This window comes from Ambystoma mexicanum, chromosome 13 (assembly GCF_040938575.1).
Source record: "Ambystoma mexicanum isolate Mex_15411 chromosome 13, UKY_AmexF1_1, whole genome shotgun sequence".
Taxonomy (NCBI): domain Eukaryota; kingdom Metazoa; phylum Chordata; class Amphibia; order Caudata; family Ambystomatidae; genus Ambystoma; species Ambystoma mexicanum.
Genome location: NC_090938.1, coordinates 443,259,874 through 443,282,818, shown reverse-complemented (window position 1 = coordinate 443,282,818; position 22,945 = coordinate 443,259,874). Strand labels below are relative to the sequence as shown.

At 48.4% G+C, this 22,945-nt stretch overlaps 1 protein-coding gene across 3 annotated transcripts in view; it reads right to left on the bottom strand.

Annotated features, from left to right (window-relative positions):
* LOC138521321 (butyrophilin subfamily 2 member A1-like) overlaps positions 1 to 22,945 on the bottom strand; it is a 773,333-nt gene that overhangs the window by 156,419 nt on the left and 593,969 nt on the right. The gene's annotated exons all lie outside the window — the stretch shown is intronic.

Sequence of the window (22,945 nt, the reverse complement as noted above, 5' to 3'; positions counted from 1 at the left end):
GCCAAAAATAAGTAGTGTACCTAGGGCAGATCATATCAGTAGACGGCAGGAGGATCACTACAAAGAGGGCAGAAGCAATACACAGCACACCACAGCCACGCACGGTCAAGCAGATGCAGCAGTTCTTTGGCCTGTGCAATTATTGCAGGGCCTGGGTCTTCAAAAATTCCACATTTACAAAGCCCCTCCTACAGGAATTAAATGATTAATAGAAGCACAGAAAGTAAAAGGCCCCATAAAATGGACTTCTGAAATGGCCGACTCATTTGTAGAACTCTAGGAAGCATTAGCAAATGCACCATGTGCTCAGAATATTGCAAAATCTACAGCCACATTTCTAGTACAAAAAGTATTTCCCAGGTTTTTCCCAGTATTTTCCTCTACCATATTCATGCCTGTTGCCAGAAGGCCTTTCTAAGATGGCTGTTTGCACGTTTATGTCGAAATTGTTATTGTGCTTTCTTTTCTGGGCCAGCTCCTGCCTCCCTTTCCCATTGGTTGCCTTGGCCCCCTTTAGCCAATGGCAGCAACCGGGAGGTGGGAGCCGGCCACACTACCGAAGGCCCACAACAAAGGCCCTGTCTACCCCTGTCCACCACGGTACACCTCCCCCTCCGTGCCTGTGAATGCCCCCGCTCACCTCCCTGCCCCCCATGTGCCTGTAAATGCCCCCGCTCACCTCCCCCGCCCCTGTGTGCCTGTGAATGCCCCATCTCACCTCCCCTGCCCCCCGTGTGCCTGTAAATGCCCCGCTCACATCCCTCGCTCCTGTGTGCCTGTAAATTCCCCCGCTCACCTCCCCCACCCCCGTGTGCCTGTGAATGCCCCTCTCACCTCCCCCATCCCCCGTATGCCTGTGAATGCCCCCTCTCACCTCCCCACGCCCCCGTGTGCCTGTGAATGCCCCCTCACCTCCCCCTCCCCGTGTGCCTGTGAATGCCCCCTCTCACCTCCCCCGTGTGCCTGTGAATTACCCCCTCTTACCTCCCCCTCCCCCGTGTGCCTGTGAATGCCCCCTCTCACCTCCCCCGCCCCGTGTGCCTGTGAATGCCCCTCTCACTTCCCCCATCCTCCGTATGCCTGTGAATGCCCCCTCACATCCCCACGCCCTTGTGTGCCTGTGAATGCCCCCTCACCTCCCCCTCCCCGTGTGCCTGTGAATGCCCCCTCTCACCTCCCCCCGTGTGCCTGTGAATTGCCCCCTCTTACCTCCCCCTCCCCCCGTGTGCCTGTGAATGCCCCCTCACTTCCCCCTCCCCGTGTGCCTGTGAATGCCCCTCTCACCTCCCCCGTGTGCCTGTGAATGCCCCCTCTCACCTACCCCTCCCCCCATGTGCCTGTGAATGCCCCCTCTCACCTCCCCCCGCCCCCGTCTGCCTGTAAATGCCCCCCTTCTCCTCTCCCTTATTCTTAGCACTTACTCTTATCATGGTCGCTCACCTTTGATAATAGCTTATCTGCCCCCCCTGTTTTTCCCTTTGTTTTCTACTCCCTCGCCTTCTCCAGCACTACCTTGGTTCAGTCACTAACCCTTAAGATAGTCATTGTTTTGTTACCTCTCCCTTCCCTCTCGACCACCCTCCCCGCCCCTCCTCCCCCTCCTCTTGTCACTCTTGCACTGCAACAATTGTCGTCAGGCATAGTAATGCTACTGCTAGTTTTGTCTCCTTTTTTCCTTCCGCGCCTCTCCTTTATTGTTTCATGCACTTGTACTATCTGCTATGATATGATCGTTTTTTTTCACATTCTGGTTTGTTTCAAGGATCTGTAAGAATGTTGAAAAACTGTTTTTATCCCTTGTTCTCCTCCTCCTTGAAGCACTTTGAAACACATTGTGTATAGGCGCTATACAAATAAACAATAATTTATTCATTCATTCAGGTGGGGAGTATGCAACATGTTGCGGTCCGACAATGAACAACACTTTGCCAATTATCTTTTTAAGGAGCTAACAACACAAATTCAACCACATCAAGGCAGGCCTGCCGATCCAAAAGCAGTGAAGGTGGCCAAGAGGCGTCCATGCATTCATCTTACAGACATCCACCATGGGACATGGGCAGTGCTCTCCTGGTAGAAGAAGAGAGGGGGGGTCGACTGATGTGAAGTACAATTCAGTTCACTAGGACATTTATACCTTCCTTCCGCCTTTACAGAAGTCCTGGGAGTGGGCTGAGAGAAGTGCAGAACGTTGAAGCAGCAGGAGGAGGAAAGATATTGTATAAGCTATGTTGTTGTAGTGTAAGTTATTTTGTTTTATATTTGTTTTTTAGTTAAAAGGGGACAGTTTGCCCTGAGTAGGAGCAATAATGGAGTAGTACGCAACAAAAGAGAATCGTTTCATTATGAATTATTTGAAGATGGCATACAGGGCAGTCATGGCACTGCATCTGTCAATGTATGGTATGACCAACCGGAGACGGATGGGGCGAGAGAGGGTCAATTACACGTTATATGTGCTCTCTCATCCCACATGTTACACTGACCCCCAAGCTCTTTCTCCCTCAAGAGGTATTAGTTGAAGAGGGGGGGGGGTTGCTTGATGCATTTGGCGTTATGCAAAACAAGAGGGTTGTTCCAGTGACACTTGGTTACTGTCCAATGGATAGATGAGGGGGAGGAAGTGTTAGCGACAACTATATGAAACGTACCAGGATGGCAAATGTAGAGGCCACAAAACATACACTATTAGTATATATAACAGATGGGGCGAGAAGGGGGAGCAACTGTTCACAACCTACAGCAGATTAGATTGTTACAATGCCACAGGGCATAGTATTCCGTGGTACCATACCAGGCCATTAATACGCATTGAGCGGTCCATTTTCAAAGACGGGGTTGGGAGAGAGGAATGTTGCAATGCAGGGTGGAAGGACTGGTAGGGTTTGAAGAAAATCTGGTAAAAAAGATGGATAACAGCTGTTGTACAATTTAGTATAGGAATGTTCATGCTCTCACATGGATAGACGAGACAAAACCATCTTTACACATAAGGGAACTCGCACAATTTCCTTTGTGTTTTAGATGCAGAAGCTTGATATATTTGGGGACTAAGATAGGCCGCAAGAAGATGATATCATTGCCAGCACTGAGGAGTGGAACTGCAGTTATAATGGAAACATGGTGGAGACGCGGGACCCAGGCCTACGCTCAGCTTACTCCAGACAGGGGAGGAACTTGCTCCCTAGTGGCATTACACAGCCCAGCCCTTGTGGTGCCCCTCTCAGAGCACATTCCATTTACTGATCATCCTGTACTATTGAATAAAGATTTACAGACTAATAAAGCATTGGGCAGGAGGGCACATATACGATCGGCCCAATCTCTAAAATTGAAAAGAATTCACAGGGACAGTAATTACTGGTCGCAGACATCATCAGACACACTGCTGCCATTCCACCAGAATTTCGCATGTTTGGCAAAGCGGATACCTTTTTCTCTTCAATATTGCTTCCAGATGTCCAGGCAGCATTGAACGCGAAGTGGGTTCAAATCACCCGCTACAAAGTACTACAGTCGGAGAATTCAATGGAGAAAGGATTGAATGCAATAAGGGAGGAGCTGGGGGTAGTAAGACTGCTTGTGCTCCAAAAACCAATACATTTTGGATTTGTTAACAGCAATGGAGGGTGGTGTGTGCAAGAAGATAGGAAGCAGCTGTTGTACGTTTGTGCTCGCAAACGAAGAAGCAAATGGAACTTTGTCCGAAGCTATTGAAGAGCTGCATACACTCCATGAGACTATGACAAATGAAACCAGCCCAGTAGCATCTAACAACTGGCTCAACAGCATTTTCACTTATGTCCCCATATATTTGTCCAATGCTTTTAAGACAGCAGTCCCAATCCTCATTTGTGTTACTTATCAGCTTTTGTGCATGTCATTTAGAGTTAAAAATGTGCAAGGGAAGGGGAAAATATATGCTGCCCCTGAAGGTTGAATGGACACTCGGCGGATGACATACACAAACACAAAGGCCTGAATATGGTCCCCCAGGAATACTTACAATGCCACCCCTGGATATAGATAACTATGAGGCCTTTTGGTTAGGCTGTTCAGCTGATGTGGAGGCCTGTATTCTATTTATTTATTGGGTATTTATAATGCACATATACACCAAAAGGTGTTTCAAGACACAACAAGACAAAGAGGGGTGTGGGGGGACAGGCATGAAGAAAACAAAAAAACAGTCCTACTGGGACTTGTGTTATTCGGATTGTGCGAGTGCAGTAAAAGAAGTGCAGGGGGGGGGAAGGGAAAAGGTGCCGGTCAGGACAGAAAGAGTGCTCATGGGGTAGGCGAGTGCTAAGGGAGGCCAGGGGGACAAAGTGCACAGGGAATGCAGACAGTGCAGGGGGAAAGAACGTCCATGTGCTAAGTGCAAGGGGCAGGGCTGGAAGGGTTCAATGGGGTACAGGCCCAGCCAGGCTAGAGTAGGAGGAGGAAGCAGGTTAGGGGGGTCTGGGGAGATCAAGTGCAGTGTTATACTGGTCAAGGAGGGCCTTGTCCCCTGTAAGACTCAGAAGGAACCAGGCAACCAGTCAAGAGAGGCAGAGGGGGACATTAGCAGGGGCGGGGGAGACGGAAGGAGGAAGAAGAAAGGAGGGTCTTCAGAAGCTTCTGGAATTTAAGGAGATCCAGCTCAAGTCTGAGAGGGGCAGGAAGGCCCCCGCAGAGGACCGAGATCTACCCCACCCCACTCTCTGCTAGGAAAGCATCTGATCTGCAGAGTGTTGGAGCTAGAAGACTGAAGGGATCTATCAGGGGGCATTTAGGGAGAGAGAGTTGAATGTAGCAGGGTTCCAGTAAGCTTTGTGGATGATGCAGAGGGTCCTGAACTTGATCCTCACAGCAACTGGGAGCCAGTGGAGATATTTTAGGGCTGGTGAGATGCAACCCCTTGGCATGAGGCCAAGGATAGGTCTTGCAGTCCTGTTCTGGATTATATGAAGGGGCAAAGGGAGGAATTAGGCAGATTGAGGAAGAGGCTGTTGCAGTAGTCCAGCCTGGAGACCAGAAACCAGAAGGTGTCTCACCCGCTAGTCCCAGCGGATCTCACTCTCAGGTAGCCAGGGCACGGCCATTGCCTTTGGATCCAGACCCTGCGGGGAGGACCAGTGCGGGAGGATCACCTGGGTGAGGGGTCTTCGGGGAGTGGGACACCGGATGGCGAGACGCGGTATCTCCCTCTGTAACACCTTTACCCCATCCTGCAGGTATGATGCGGGGGAAATGTATCCTCCTTTCCATTCATGAACACTTTCACACGAACAGCCAACTCTGGGAGAAAACAGACTTACACCTGAGCAGTGTATCTGACATGTCCTACTACTATGGTCAGGTGATGTCAGGTAATTATTGGCAATCACTCACACCTGACTCCCATTAATCTTTCCCAAATGGATAAAAGGCGGAGCACGAGAGCACACTCTGAGCGAGGCAAAGCACGTGAAGGAACAGCAATTTCGAGACGGCAGCTGAACGAGGGGAGAAAAACAGCAAACCAAGAAGGGTTCGCAAGGGGAAATACCCTTGGCCTTTCCGGCAAGAAACCGTTACTTTCAAGAACCTTTCAAATTAGAAAGCTATGGCCAGGAAACCAGACTGAAGAATCCTGCATTGTGTGTCGGAGATACCGGGAGCTCTCCCATGTAACTGACCAAGTTGGGGAAGAGCAGCACCTGCGCCATGGTACCGTCCTTGGCTCCAAGAACAAAGTAGCACCAGAGAGATCAACACAGCCGGTGAGTTGGGTAGACTGATGCAAGACCAGTCTGTGTTGAAGTCAAGGTTTCAAGCAGCAATTTATATAACGAGCATAGGAACTAACATTGTTAAACGCGTGTGTTGAGAGACGTGAGTAAAGCTAAACTGCTGATGAATGTTAGAACTTTGAGAAGGAAAGCTACAATACCATTGACAGAGTGGTCCGGCACTGCAAGTGTGCTCAATCGAAGGTCTTTGTAACTTATCCCACCAAGAGAAACGAAAGTAGAAGATTGATGAGAACAATCGTGTGAAGTAAATCGTGGTAGTCCTGCGAAGGTTTAAGCAAAACCCATCGCACATTTGAAAGTCTTCAATTTCCATATCAAGAGGATCCGAGCCCGAATGAGGGAGATCCATGGTCCGAGCCCAAACGAGGGAGACCAAATGTGAACATTGTGATGAAAATGGGGCCTCAGCCTGAAGGAGGGAGACCCATGATGAACATTGAAAGCTAGAACTTGTGCATGTGAAACTCCTGATAGGAATAGAACTTAGAGATTTGTTTGTTACGACAGACACTCTACATTAATAGACTGTTATTGGAAAAGAGTCTTTGGCAGAAGGCCATGATGTCTATGCTTTGAAATGTATCCTCGTGGCCGAGAAGCCAGAGTAGGTGGAAAACTCTGACGTGCCGCCTTGCCCCATGCTTAAAACATGGGGAAGGGAAGTCAACTGCTCAACCATCCTGACATATTATTTCTTGGAACACTTTTCTTTTGCATACACCATTGTCCCACACCCTTTTGTATTTATAAGGATTGTCAATGGGTTTATTAGTATAGGCCCTTTTATTTTGACAGACTACATTAGGACTGCGTTATTGGTATTTGATGGTCGTAGCTTGCTCCCATCCTTACATTTAGGTTTAGATAGGAGTTCACCCAATTCATTGAAGTTCAATTAACAGCCTTGAACGTTGATCACTTGTGTCTGTCTTCACGGTTTGATACCATGCCTTCCTTACAGGGGGCCTTAAAAATGTAAATGAAGCCATTAAACAGTACCTTGGGAGAAGCACACGATCACTGTGAGGAAACTAAGGGCATCCTCCCATCAGGTGGCCAGAGAAAGGCCATCGCTCTTGGATCCCAACCCTTGCGGTAGATATGCGAGGGAGGATCAACTGGGTGTAGGGACCTTGGTGAGTGGGGACAGGGTGTCTTTGGGTGAGACGTGTAATGGTACTGAGAAAAATGCATGTTTGGCCTTGGGATCCCGACCCTCTCTTCACGTTATCCCCCTTTGCCTTGTAAGAATGAACCCGACCCACCCTCTGCCTTCATAGGTTATCGTCAACCTTTACCTCTTTCATACACACAAACTGTCCCACAATCCTTTGTCCAAGGAGGCAACTAAGAGTTATGCACACTTCTAGCCATTCACACCACTTTGGTACTGGACGAGGAAGAAGACTATGAAGGAATACCATTGGAATGGTCAGGCATGTCCTGCTAAAAGATTAATAGGCAGGCAAAGGACTTGCACCTGCAACGTGTTAAAGACCCACAGGTGTATAAAATGGGAGACCAGCGTGAGAAGAGGAGAATCCCGCCAGGAAAGAGGGAAAGAGAATCGCGCCTGGGGAGAAGATCCCGCCTGGGGAGACGGACGCGGCTGGCAGGGCTGAAGCAGACCGGAAAGGGGCAGGTGAAAAGGATGCCATGAGTTGCAGAATGGTGAGAAAGATGCTGGGGCCACAAGAGGGTTGAGACACTTGACAGAGCTGTGGGACACTGTGGGTTTAAGACTGCCGCGGGTCACAGCAGCAATGTTCGAAGATAGTGAGCGCTGCTCACCACAGCTCCTGAAGAGCACAAGCAGAGCGAGGAGAAGTCAAACAGAAGAAAGAAGATGCCTAGAGCAGTGGCCGCACACTGTTGAGTGTGAGAAAGGGAACCCTCATACCGGGGAGCTCCGGAGTGGGAAAACAGGCATTTGAAAATGCCGAAAAACTGAAACGTATAAGTATGTTTGAAGACCAAATTGAGGAATTTTAAATACTAAAAAAGCTGCACAGTACTGTTAAGGATGCAACCAGAATTATTGAATATCGAACTGAAGGAAAGATATGTAAAGTATATGAAAGCAGAGTACGAATGAAAGCGAAGTGATGCGCACTTATGAACCAAGTGAGAAGCACTTATGAACAAAAGCAAAGCAAGTAAAGAACATTTATTGAGAGAGTGGAAAATGAGTAACAAGCCTTAATAGTGAAGGTGAACAGAAGGTGGTGGAAAAGGATGAACACCACAGAGTGAGTTGTGTGAAATACACGTTGTGGCAAAGCCTAGAGACTGTCAAGGAGAAACAGACTTGAATGTTGATTAATGACAAAGGTTTAAAGAGAGAAAACCTGTATTAGCAAGAACAGTCCAAAGAGAACAATTAAGTATAATAAAGTGCTACAGGTTATCAATTGCGTGACCTGTAATGGGTGGACGGTGTGATCCGATGTTTGCGCCTAGGCCGAATAACCCCAATTTGAAAATAGCCAAGAACAAACCAAGATAAAAAAGGTTGTCCTGTATAACAAGTGCTGAAGTGATTGAAGAAAAGAACAATCTGTATGAACTATTGCAAAGCCTGGATGGTTAGCTGGAAGAGCTGACTTCTTGGAGAAGGGAACCCCAAGGCCTTTTTGGAATGGTTTTGAACGTGGGGAAGGGGGAAGCTGGAAAACAGGAAGGAGCTCAGAACTGTATTTGGAGCACTTTCTTTTTTTGCTGACATCCCTACACATTGTATAGCTTTAGTTGTGGAGGCAAGTATAGGTTTTGGACACAGACAGACTTTTGAGTTGGACTTAATGACACAGACTACCATTAACTACTTTCGGTAGGGAAATCCCACCTTAGCATAAGGCAAGTGAGGCCTTACTCCATCCTGACCTAAAAGAAAAATGAAGCAATTTTTAGAAAATGTGAATCTGTTGTCTATGGGCCTCATTACGACCCCGGCGGTAAGTGAATAACGATGCCGGTAAAGGATTACCGGCATCGTTTACCGGTCTGGCCCATTAGGACCTGATAAACCGCTATTAGCGGCACCGTAATTAACAGTGCCGTTAAAAGCGTCAAGTGCGCGGGCATGCGACCACCCATGCCGCAAATACCAGCATGGCACAGACAGGGGATCATCACAAGTCAGGCGGACATGCAATTAACGCCCTACTGAAGCCCGAGAAATACCTTCCCGGCATGGAGCTAATTCCGCCATCGCAGACCACCCGTAAACGGCCATGTGCAGTGTTCCCATCTGCCACAGGTGCACACAATCAGCACAGGTGGAGGCAATACAGACTGGGCCAGCACAAAAGGAGCACATCCCACCCCTTCCCACACCCAATCACACTCCACAATGATTCCAATACTACTAGCAATGCTGGGGCTGGAGGACATGATTGCAGTGGAAGTGCTACAACAACAACAACAACAACAACAATAGGCAGCACAGAGGAGACGCAGGAGGAGAAGGAGGGCAAGGCAGGGCCAGCATGCCCCACCAGTGCAGCCAGTGGCACCACGCAGGCAGCCCCCAATTCCTTGCATCAGAGCCAGTCCATTCAACCTAACCCCTGAGCAGATCCACACCCTGTACCGTCTGGACCGGGACACCATCACCACCATTGTGGACATGATACATGACGACATTGTCAGCCTGATTGAAACACACACCGGCATCCCACCCCTAGTGAAGGTAGTGTCTGTGCTCAACTTCCTGGCCACAGGCACCTACCATCACACAGTGGGGCACATGCATGGCATTTCACAACCATTATTCTCACGTACGCTGAACCAAGTGCTTGATGCCCTCCTCAAGCACACAGACAACCACATTTCCTTACCACCGTCTGCCCAGGAGATCTCAAACACCAAAGTTGGCTTCCATTCACTGGCCGGCATCCCTGGTTGTATTGGCATCATCGACTGCACCCATGTGCAATTGGTGGTCCCACATGCCATGGAGGTAGCGTACCGTAAGCTTGATGCATACTTCACCTGGCTGTGAGTGCCTGAGGGAATGGACCATGCTCATACCCCAAAGCAGCCCAGACTTGACCTGACACCTGACCACATAATGCAAGATGTAAGCAGCCCTACCATGTAAATAATGCAGTGTCACAACCATTCCATAGCCATCTGCATGTGCACTGTACCAAATCAGACCATATCCCCCTCAACACAATGCAGCTACAAGCAATTACTATGGCCAATACACAGCACCAAATACCATCAACTGAAAGGACAGTCCCCCATCACTGCGTACAAAGGAGTCACATGAGGGTCCAATACATCAATAAACCACTACACTGACACAGAGGTCCAACTTAATTGCATGTCACCATTTGTTGTGCATAGTCAGATCATCATGAGGATGACGTCAACGGTGCCAGGATGAAAGCATACAAATTACTGGACATCAGCCAGATCATAGAAACAACCGCCGTGGACTAACACAGTGCATGAGCACTCACAAGGAACTAGTTGATGGCACGCACACCAGTCCATAAGAGGCATACACACATAGCAGTCACATCGTGTGTCTCCATTCATGCATGGGAATGTGGTTGAAATCAAGAAATGAATGCATGCTATGGTGTCATTGAATGAGGTCCCATATGATGTGATGACTTACACATACATTGTTGCCCACATGCAGGTGATGCAAGCTATCCCTTGAAGAGGTGGCTCCTTACCCCAGTCTGGAACCCACAGAACAGGCACGAAGAGGACTATAATCGTGCACATACACGTACCCGTGTAGTGATTGAGCAGACATTTGGCCTCTTGAAGACACGGTTTCGCTGCCTCAGCAGGTCTGGTGGGGCACTCCTGTTCCGCCATGAGAAGGTGGCAAAGATTGTCATGGCATGTGTCATGCTACACAATATGTGCATCAGATGGAATGGGCCCCTGCCCCCCGATGCAGAACTGCAACCACCTGACGATGAGGATGAGAAGGGTGGGGATGGGGCATCACCTCAGGGAGGCAGCGATGCACAGGAGGGACGTGACATGGGTCAGACTCTGATCAACCAATGTTTCTAGCACACATGGACGGGGAGTGTGACATGGAGATGGCACTCGGGGCACTGGGTGTGTCAGGGACATGGACACTGTAGACTGTACACCAATAAAGCACACGTACACAATAAGCAATGTCCACACATGTGAATTATGAGTTACCAAAATGTGTATTGAAGAATTATAACAAAGTGAACAAGCCCTCCACCCCACACACCCTCTCCCCCCTCCCCCCTCCCCCCTCAACTCCCCCACACACCCTCTCCCCCCTCCCCGTCAACTCCCCCACACACTCTGTCCCCCTCCCCCTTAACTCCCCCACACACCCTCTCCCCCCTCTACCCTCAACTCCCCCACACATGGTGTGCAGTAGTGTGCAATAGTGGGCCGCATGGCACCAGTATGCTTGGCTGTGCCTACTGGCCTCCCCCTCTTCCAACAGCAGGTGCCCCCCTGTCCGATCTGCGTAGGTTCCTGCCAGACCTACGCACGGGGCTGGTCCTGGTTGAACTAGCAGTTGAAGATGTACCCGGTTGTTCTGAAAAGTGTGGCGGACACATGGCCTGCATCGCTGCCACCATCTCAGAGAGGACGTGCCACACTGCTGCCAATTCGGCACAAATGTCCTTCGAGGATGACTCTATGGCTGATTTCAAGGATGCAGCACATTCCCGGATGTCATCCCTTACACTCCCACATTCAGTTATGTGCTGCGCCAACATGCCAGTGAGCTCCTGCTGGCGCCTCTGAATGTCCTGGATCCCCTCTTGGGTGGTGGGGCTGCGGTGGATCTTTGAGGGGTGTCCAAAATACTATGTTCCTCGGGCACAGTTGGCGTGGTGCTGGGAGTTGCAGGCCATGAATGATCCGGAGACAGCCCGTGCATGCTGATGTCTCGCATGCTGCATGGGGACAGTTGTGGGGAATGCAGGGGGTCTCTGGCTGGAGTTGCAACATGCAGCTGATCCTCTTCCTCATCATCAGAGACTGCTGCTGTGGCAGCTGTCTCACCCACTGTGCTGCTTGCAGTCGATGCAGTCCCTTCTGCCGCTGCCACTTGGGTGCTGGTGGCTGTTGTGGGCGATGTAGTGGGGGCCGTAGAGCACATTGGTGCTGTGGCCTGTGGTGTTGTCTTAGCCTTCCGATGTGGTGCCAGTTGGCCTATGCCCCTTGAAGTGGAGGGGCGGTGTTGTCCCTCCTCGGCCCTGGCCTTCTTACGTGGTGTGCCATCTTCCTCCCTGCTATCCTCGTCACCACTGTCTGAATGCGTGCCTGTGGGGGACCAATAGAGGGAGAGGGTTAATGATGGGTCTACAGGCATTGGGCATGCATTGGGGTGGCTGCATCCATATGGAATGGCAGATGATTGACATTGGGGGAGTGACATACGGGTTGCTTGGCTTTTGGGTGGGTGATGCATGGAGGCGTCTGACCTTACACATATGGGGTGCATTCTGCATGTGGACAAGGTGATGCTCTGCACTGCCTGTAGGCAGTCTAGTACTCATGTGTCTGGTGGACCCTGCTCTACATCCTTGTACTGTCAGTTCAGGTGGACATCATCGTGGTGGTGTTAGCATTGTATCGTTTGGGACACCTACCTGCATCAGCCGATGACGGTGCTCCTCACTCCATGTCCCCGACTCCGTGAATTGACTCTGCCCCTATGGTGGTGGCGCATATCTCCTCCCACGGTTGTAATTTGATGGGGGACTCTGCACCTTCACCTTTCGCCATCCCCATGTTGCGGTTTGCGGAGAGTATGCTGCGCACGTGTAAATGCAGGTCATCCCAGCGCTTACGGCATTCTTTTGGTGTGCGGGGTGTGCTGCCAACGGCGCTGAATTTCTGGCCGCCCTCCGCCCAAATCTGCTTTTTGCGCTGCAGTGCTGGACGGGACATCTCGTTTGAGAAGACCTCATCTGCATGCTCCTGCAGTGTCTCCGCTAGCATTGTCAGCTCCTTTCTGGAGAAGCGCTCCTTGCGCAGGCAATCTCCCATTTTCTTCACAGCTTTTGGCATGGTTAAATGCAAAAGGTAGTGGTGGAGGTGTGTAAGAGTTCCGGGGGTCAGATGACTTCTGGTTGTGGTGGATGGCAATGGATTGTGTTTTTAAACATGGCCGCCGTGCTCTTTCCCATTCCTGTGCGATGACACTACTTTCAGTTCCGCTTATTAACGGTCACCGCTAATAGCAGTGGCCGCTAATGCCGGAGGAGCTATTTCCACTACGGACGGTGCCATATTGGGAGATTTTTCAGGGTGTTACGGCATGGCGGTGAGGTCTTTACCGGCATGGCGCAAAGCTTGTGCCCGCAAACTTGTAATGGGCCACTTTTAGCGGTCTATTGCCAGCACAGACACGGTAATTGCGCCATGCCGGTAATGACCGGTACTTAGCGCCCGGGTCGTGATGAGGGCCTATGTCTTACTTCATGATGCCTTCACATCACATAGACATTTGTCCTTACCATAACCTATGTTACTTGTTTTCAGTAAAATATTGTCTACGCTTAGTCAACCCCCCAGAGCAGCAGCAGATTTTTACATCTAGAAATAGTGAGTCTGGAGCAGGGTGTGGATGTGTAGGAATGTGGGGGGGGGCAGGGGCAGGGGGAGGGGTGTGTGTGTGTGTGTGTGTGTATTATTTGTTTGGTATGCTAACCTATGGCAAGTTTTTCAATCGGTCTCCATAAGGCTATGCCTTCTCTGCTCTGCCCTGCTTTGAAATACTACACAGGCTTAGGTTTGGTATGCTACACTGTATTGTGTTATGCCATGCCATGTCAAGCTTTTAAGCTGTTGGAATATGTCATGTGATGTTTTCTCTACTGGTAGCGATGTGTTTTACTCCAAAAGCTTAATGCATGGTAACCAGTTTCGCTTGTTGTTCATTTGCATTCTTATGTATTTATGCACCCCTTCTTTTGTATTTTTTTGTGCCTTCATGCGCGGTCCCTTTTATTTAGCTGGTTAGGTGATGCTTTGTCAGGTTATAGTATGTAATGTTTCATTATGTTGCTTTGCTTTAACGTCTAATGCGCAAACACCTAGAAGCAGCCATAAAGTGGCAGATAGTCTGTAAATGTGCAAATAAATAAACACAGGAACACAAATTAGACCTGCAAATATAATCTGGTAACCACGCATTACACCCCTGTTTTGGCCCAAGATTCACATGCTGCCCTCTATTACCAGGACAAGGTAACTACCGAGCCCAGGTTGAGAAGAATATACAAAGGCTGGATTATGCATATTAACTCCCAAAAGAGCCCATCTTCAATGCCTGCCTTGCACACCACTATAACAATCTCATAAAGGTCCAAGCAGGCACAGCAACCTCCAGAATTTCATGTCTGGGGCTTTTGCTCCCATGTTAGCCATGGTTTCAACATAGCCAGGCTCACAGTGAAAACCTGGCGCTGTTGAAGGCTTAAAGGTCTGACCACTGGTGAATCGAAAACAGTGTTAATGACCGTAATTACTTTGCATATAAGAATAAGCCTATATTTAATTTAAATATTCCACAATAAATAATACTGTCAATAAAACGAAATAAGTTCCATCTGTGCCAAAAATCGTATTACTGCTATGGTCAGTGACACATAGTTTCCACTTAACATTCATTGCCATACATTTTCAATATCAATAAAATCAACTCTATCAAACTCTTTAAAGTGGATTATCCGTAAATTGATTAGAACAGGACAATTCAAGACTATGGACCTCATTAGGAGTTTGCCTTTCTGGAAACAAGGGTGCCAGTAAGGTCACCAGCACTCTTGTTTCCGGATCGGCAAACTCTGAGTCTGCCTGCCGTGGCCGCTGTACCCGACAGGTCTGACCCTGCAGGGCGCAAAGGCCACGGTAGGCAGACCCGTCACAGAAGCACCAGCACCGTTCGCAATGGTGCCGGTGCTTCCGTGTCCCCACTCCCATGTGGGGAATTTACCAGCGCCTGACTTCCCGGGCCGCAAGACTCGTAATCAGCCGGTGGCACCGAGAAGTCAGGAGCCAGTGAAATATTGCGAGTCCGGCGGCAAGCTGCTAGCAGCATCGGCAGGGTTACCGCCGGAATCATAATCAGGCCCTATATGTTTCAATGCCTCTAACTCGTTTACATCCTCACATTAACGACAGTGAGGCAGTTCAATTGGTAAAGTCTTACGAATAGTTAACATTTTCCTGGTCGATAATGGGTTCAATCTAAATGTCATAAACTTAATCCACAAAAACGTATTAGGAGATCTTTTCAAATAAAGAGGTTAAATACACCTGTTTTTATGCTCATTCTTTATCTGCGAAAACAGGGAATATTTATGAGTCATTTCACAACCATTAATCAAATCCTTACTATACAGTGGCAGTTTGACCCTCCCCCGGTTTCGAGGTTCTGAATCAGAACCTCAAATGATCCTTCTGTCTCTGCAAAATATTCTGACACATCTTAACGAAGTGTGAAACTACATTCTCTGTTGACAAATTTAGGAAATGTTTCAAATAATCAAAAAAATAATAATCTGGGGGTTCCAGTACCTCTCTATAAAATAACAAGAGTCTCCATTTGGCAACAGCCTTAAGATCAAATCTTTACTATTCGGTGCCAGTTTCACCCTCCCCCGGTTTCGAGGTTCTGAATCAGAATCTCCGATGATCCTTCCATCTCTGCAAAATATTCGGGCACATCTTAACGAAGCGTGTAACGACATTCTCTGTTGACATATTTAGGAAATCATCAAAAAAAGAATCACCTGGGGGTTCCAGTATCTTTTTCTTTTAAATAACAGGATTCTCCAATTGGCAACAGCCTTAAGAGACTTGATGTCCAGCTCAAACCGAATTACAGAGGCTGGTACACAGTCCAGTAATTTCAACACCCATCGCCAAATCCTAGCCTCCAACATGTGCAACTTTGCCATCACCCAGGCTTGAAGAATCTCTATTTTTAGGAATTTAGTTTTGTGTAACCTTTTGACCATCTGCCCAGCCAAAACATTCACCCTATATAACATGTCTTATGGGACTCCATGAAATCGGGATTTACTGCCCTTTCCACGGCCTGTAATATCTCGGTAATACAGGGATATCAGGCGGCAGAAAAGGTAGGTCAGTTTCCTGGTATCTCGCCAATTTTACTAGTGGCATACCAGGAAAATTAAAATGACCCCCAAAGTGTACATCGACATTCCGTTTCAGATGCCCTCTTCCACTCTACTCCCCCACGCCTTTAGGCAGTTTGACATTGCCTGGCCCCTTGGAGGCAAAAAGCCTACAGGAGATGAAGTCTCTCTCCCAGATGTATCTCCAGATCAATGCCTTTTCCCTGGGGATGGGTTGAACAGCTTCATGTATTTCCTGCAAACAGTCCCTTTCTTGCACTGAGGTAGCCCTCTATGCAGCAGATGCTGGTCTCTCTTCTCCACTTGATACGGCTATGAATTCCCCCATTTGCTTTAGTTAGATGGCTCAGAGTCTATCACTTCCTCAGCTGTGGTGATTCGTTAATCTTCTTTGCCATATTCAAATTGCAGCGCAAATGGACAAACCCATCTGTATCTCACTCCTTTATCATCAACCACTGTGTCAGAGGGTAACAATCTCGCCTTCTCAACAGGGTGAGCCTTGACAGATTTTGGAAAATCTGGACCTACCTCCCCCTTCAAAATCAATCTCTGATGTCATCTTTGCTTTCAACAGTACTTACATTTTGTCTTTGTAGCGATGAAATCTCACAATGATGGCTTGGGACCCATTGCCAGAAGCCTTCCCACCTCTGTGAGCTCTTTCCATTTGTACTACCTTCCCGCCCTCTAATGATTTCATGCTTTCTTTCACCCTGTGAGGGGCGGGGTGGTTTCACCGTCCCGCTCCTTTACTCCGACGTCCCTCTTGTAATTTCCTTGCTCGCAATTTACCAGGTCATCCAATTTAAGAAGAAGTCTTCCTCCGAGGACCGGGACCTGGAGCGTGCATGGCTAGAGTGATCTACCTTGTCCGATCGGGACCTCGACGGCTCCCGATGATCAGAGGAATAGCGGGAACCACTCCGGGACCGAGACCCCACGGACTTACGCCGACGCTGAGAGTCGGCCCTCGAATCGTCAGTCGAAAGCCGAGCAGATCTCGATTTGCGGGGCTTGGAAACCCTAGCGACCGTCAACTTCTTCTTCCGCTCCCGCAAGGCCTTCGACATCAAAGACTGGCAATAGTCACAGTCATCGGTGGCGTGGTCCTTGCCGAGGCACCACAGGCAGACTTCGTGCGGGTCCGCAAGCGACATCTTGGAACCGCAGCCGTGGCACTTCTTGAAGCCCGACCGCGGGGTAGAAGACGAAGACATGATAACTTCACAAACAACCAAGTTCGAAGAACCAATAGAAATCAGAAGAACCGAGGCGCGCCGAGATCTCCGAAGCGAACACGTTCGCGGAAAAAATGGAACTGAGGCTATGGGCGTCGTGCACCCTACTTATAACATCCGGTGACGTCGGCTCGACGGAGGCCCTCGAGGGAGCGTATCGACATCATCGACGCAGGACGCAGACGCCGGGAATTTCGACGAAGCAGCACAGCTGTGGTGATTACCTGTCATAGATGTGGAATACGTCGGAGGACACAATCCCTTCGAAAGTAGGTTGAATAAATACCCTTGTTTACCTCGTTGGACGGCACAATCTCTAGTGCGTCTTTGAGAAGTAACGCCTTGACTTGTTCGAGAAGGATGAGCTGCTCTTCCCTTGTTGTCTTCCTTTGACGTGGGGATGGTTTGATGGTTTTTGTAGAAGCTCCACACAATACCCTCCCGCTACCGTTGATAGCACCCACTTGTCCGTGGTTTTTCCCTCCCATGCTTGGGTGAAGAGTGAAATCCGTTCCTCTATTGGGGAGGCATGGGAGTTGACCTGTAGCATGCTGTCATTGCTTGGGAGGTGTTCCTACACCTCTAGAAGTGGAGTTTCTCCCCCGGCCATGGGATCTACGCTGGCCTCTCTGGTAACCCTGGGTCCTTGGTTGTTATTCCAGGAAGAATTTTGATTTTGTCTGTACCGGGAGCCTCTCTGGGAACTTTGGCTGCAAAAGCAGCGAAAATCGTTCCCACCTCTCTGGCCAGACTTGAGGGTATCGTATTCCTCTTTGGCTGACTTCAGGGAATCCTCTACCTCTTTGCCGAATAACACAGTTGGTTCCACAGGCATGTTAAGTAATGTTGCATGGGTCTCCAGTTTAAAGCCGGACTGGTGAAGCCAAGCATTGCACTTGATTATGGTCCCTTCAGCGATAATTCAACCTGCATTATCTGCAGCGTCAAGGTTATTCTTCAGTATACAAATGGCAGTAGCTTTGCCCTCAGCCGCTACTTACGCCAGTTGGGACTTTAATGGGTTCATCCCATTTATGGCAATCATAACTTGCCAACAGTGAAGTCGCAACCTTCCTTCCCATGGTATAGAGCTTTTTGCTCTCCTTGTCTGGCGGAGCCTCTGAGGAGGCTAGTCGTGTTCCCGCCCCTGGTATAGAGCATGTCAGATGGCGCTGGGTGGAAAAGATTCTCTACACGCAGGTTTACTGCCCGAGTTTGATTAAGTGTCTCTACTGAAGGTTGGATTCTTCTCTGTACAGCTTTTAAAATTGGGATGAACTGGCTGAAAATATCCTCCACAAAGTCCTTGTCTTGCTGAGTTTCTTGTATCTGGATACCAAAATGCTCAGCTACCTTAATTAATATATCATTGTGGAGATGTTGATTATCTACTGAAGAATCAGGCACTGGTGAATCTTGCTGAATCAGTGAGGCTAGGGTATACACCTCTGCCTCATCCTCTTCATCATCATCTCCATAGTAATGATCTGAATGTTGATAGTCCTCATTATCCGCTTCAGTGTCTACATTAATGTCGTAAAGCTCTGCTGTACGAGACTTCTTTGCCGGGGTCCTGGTTTGAATCCAGCGGCTGAGAGCTGAAAGTCATGGGCTGAGAGCTGGAAGCCTGAGTGGTAGAAGGTGTATTTTGCAGGCTTTCAAATTGGCCATAAAGGTCATTTTTGACATCACCCTATCTATGTCCTATGCAGTCCATTTGGCTGAACTGGGGATAACCCAGGGTATTGCGGGGTATGAGCTTGGACCAAGGGTGTAGGTGTGGATAGGTCTTTATTTATTAAGGCCTTAGCCAAAGAAGCCTCTTCCTGTCCCTATGAGAAGTATCCTTAGAGGGGGCCGACTTGTCCTTAGAAGACTTATCCTTATGAATAGAACACTTGCATGAAGATTTTCTTGTTTGAGAAGCCTTTAGGAGGCTCTGAGGGACGTGTTTTTTAACCGGATGTGACAACCCAGAGTCTTTAGCCACTACAACCGATTTCGACGACTGATGTCGAGTTTCGGTATTGAGAGGACCTCCCTCTCGTCAGCTGACATTCAATGTTTGGTTGATGTTTTGTGGGCAGTGTCTTTCGGTTTCCGGGGACTGTCATGTGGTGATTGGGTGAAGGACCATGGGTACAGTGGATGTCACACTAGGGATAGTATTAGTGGCACGCCCTGTTGCCGTCCCTTTTCGAATTTCGAAAACAACTGCAATATTCCGCAGCTTCCACTAGACATCGGCCTATGCATAGCATGTGATCAAAGCAGATTACGCAAGCCTCAGAAATATATGTATATTTATCTACATACTTCCGTCTGATTTTTCCTGCTTTCTTTTCATTCTTCGGATGGTTCCTCTGCTCGCTTTTCATCTGGCTCATCAATCAGTCGCAAAGCGTGTCTGGGATAACCCCTTTTCAACTAATTGATGTGGACCCATTTTTCCTCTGTCTGTTCTCCTTTGGGGATGCAGATCTTATAGGCGACAGGTGAGATTTTGTCCACAATTTCAAAAGGTCACGCCAGGAAGGGGGGAATTTCCGCTCCTTGGCCTGGTTCCTTTGAAAATCGTACAAGTAGACACTGTTTCCTACTTGATATTCCTTTTTAGTAGTCTTTAAATCGTAGTGGGTTTTCATCCCCTCTGCCGATTTTTCCAGATTCCGCTGAGCGTACGCAAAAGCATGCTGAAGATGTTTTCTCAGATTCTCAATATATTTGTGTGTCGTGGACGCGTTAATTAGTGTCTGTTCTTGTGTTCTGTAGAGCAGATGCTTTCGAAGCACCATTTTTCGTCCAGTCATTAGATCGAATGGAGACAATTTGGTTGCAGAAGATGGTGTAGACCTGATGGCCATCAGGACAAGCAGTAGTCCGATGTCCCAAATAGGCCCAGAGTCCACCACAAACTTTTAAGAATGCTCACAATTGTTTTATTGTACCTCTCAACTCCCCCACTAGAGGCTTGGCGGTAGGCAATATGGAGTTTTCTCTTTACCCCAAGTATCTCCCACATCTTTGTCATCACTTCTCTGGTGAAGTGACTTGCTCGCTCCGACTCAATCCTTTGGGGAAGGATGAAATGCAAGAAGATGTGGTTGATCATCAGGGCAGGTGCTGTTTCTGCCTTGCAATTTGGGGCCGGAAGACATTCCACCCATTTGGTAAACAAGCATGTTACTGTTAACATGTACTTGTTTCCTCTAGAAGAATGAATCACTGGGCTGATGAAATCTACTTGTAAATCTGACCAAGGCAGTGTCATCCCCCTTTTCTGGAGGGGAGCTCGGTGTGCGAGTGAACTTGGCTGAAATTGCACACACACACACACGAGACACCCCTTCAAATATTGGTCGAGGTCCTGCCACATGTGTGGGCAGTATGTGACCTCTCGCAAGATTTCCAAATTAGTATGAAACTCCAGATGACCGACTGTGTCCGCATCATGGGCATGATTTAGCATCAGGCTCTGGAATGAGGTAGGTACCACCCACTGGTCACATCCAGAGATGGATCTCCATACCAACAAACCATCTTGGATTCAGAACATTTTGGCAATCTCCAACACCCAGAGATCCTCTTTCCAGATGTAATCGGTTTCGGTGAGAGGAAAAATCACTGGGTCTTCAAAGTGTTGATAATATTTCCCAATAATCGGATCACCTTTTTGTGCCGTAATCAGATCAGCATCTGGGGTCTCCTTACTCCACTGGGCATTTGAGAGTTCATTTTGGGCAAGTGTTTGGGACCTGGTGACAGCAGCGACCTGGATTTCCCCCAACAGGGACTCAATCTCAAGGAGATCACCACTGATGGCTTTGGTTTTGGCCAACTGGTCAGCCAGGTAATTTCCAGTTTTGTCTGGTCCCTCTATTCTCGAATGATCCTTGATCCTTTTCCAGTAGATGGCCATCTCATTAGAGGTGACCACATCATCAATGGATTTTACTAGTTTGCCATGCTTGAGTGGTTTATTGTTTGCACACAGCATGCCTCTGGTTTTCCAATTAATCAGGTGCTCCACGAATCTGTTCCAGACATAATCTAAATGGTGATTATGACCAGTTCGTGGAGTTGGTGTTGCACGGCAGTGAGGATGGCCTGATGAACCGCCATCAACTCACCTGACTACTTCGGGGACCGATCTTGTATCAGGCGGAGGGCTCCGGAGCATCATTCACACAGGCATTCCCAACGCCAACCACCAGTTCCTTTTCCCCGTTGTTAGGTAGGAGCACCCATCCACATAAACTGAGGGCATCCCCTTACATATGTCTTCTTCATAGACCTTGTTCAGGGAATTCAGGTAAGCCTCCATGTTGTCTTGTGTTTTGAGACTTTCGTCCTCAAGACAGTTTTCTCGAGCACAATCATGCAAGTCAACCAAAACGTGCGCGACGGGACTCTTCTTGTTTTGGCCATATCTGACCTCCACAGGAAAGCCTTGCATGGACAGAATCCAGGAAGTAATTCTGGAATTACTTACATTCCCTGCCCGTATTCTGTCAATTTGGAGGTATTGCAAAGGCTGGTGCGGAGCCTCAACAATTATGTGCTGCCCTTGGATGAACGTGTGGTAATTTTTCAATGCCCACATCGTTGCCAGGAGTGCCTTCTCACAATCGTTGATTTTTTCCTCCACAGAGGATAAAGTCTTACTAGCGTAGGAGATTACCTTATTGACCGTGCCATGCTTCTGGTATAATACTGCTGTTAAGCACGTATTTGAGAACCCTGTCTCCATGAAGAACTCCTTGCTTTTAACGGGGTAAGCTAGACATGCGCTTGTGAGATGCTTCTCTTTAGTTGTTTCACTGCCTCGGCTAGCTCTGGACCCCACTCCCACTTGACCCTGACCTTTAATAAATGGACCAGGGGACTCGTGACCTCTGTGTAATCCTCTATGAACTTTCTACTGTAATTAGTCGGTCCAAGAAAGCTTCTTAGTTGCAGAGTTGTGGGGTCTTTTAGTTTTAGTAGTGATTCCACCTTTTTTGCCTGGGGACAGTGACCCTCAGGGGTGATTTCATGTCCTAAGAAGTTCACGTGGGTCCTACACCACTGCGCCTTCTGGAAGGACAGTTTCGCTGCGGCTTTCTTCAACTGGGTCAGAACATAGCGGATTTCCACTATGTGTTCCTCCACAGTTGAGCTTTTAATTAGGACATCATCCACATAGGCCAGTTTACCCCTTTCACCCAAGACGGGCATGGCCTTGTGCAGAAAGATGTTAAATTAATTGCCAGAGTTTATATATCCAAAGGGAGTTCGGGTCCATGTGTACTGCTGCCCCCCAAAGGTGAAGGCCATCTTGTACTGGTCTTCCCTACTTATGGGTACTGTCCAGTATTCATTGGTCATTGGTCAGGTCAATGGCGGTGAACACCTTTGACTCCTGGATCTGGGCCAGTCCCTGGTCAATGTAGGGAAGAGGCCATCGTGACATGTGGCCCCGTTTGTTTAGCTCCCTAAGATCTGGGCATAGTCTCCTTTGGCCATTAGGTTTTTGTTTCCCCAGTACCTGCTTGTCAAAAGGTACTGTGGACTACACAGATTATCCCAGGGGACTCTAGGTTCTTTATGATTTCTGTGAGTGTCTCCATAGACGTGAGAGGCAACCGATATTGCTTCACGAATAAGGGAGCCATCCGAGGGTCAGTGGCATGGATGTAGAATGTATCTTGGTGCGACGACAGTCGTATGAGTCCACAGCAAAGATTTCTTGAAAATCTAAAAACACCTGATTCAGCTTTTGCTCCTCAGTCTAACAGGAATCAGCGAG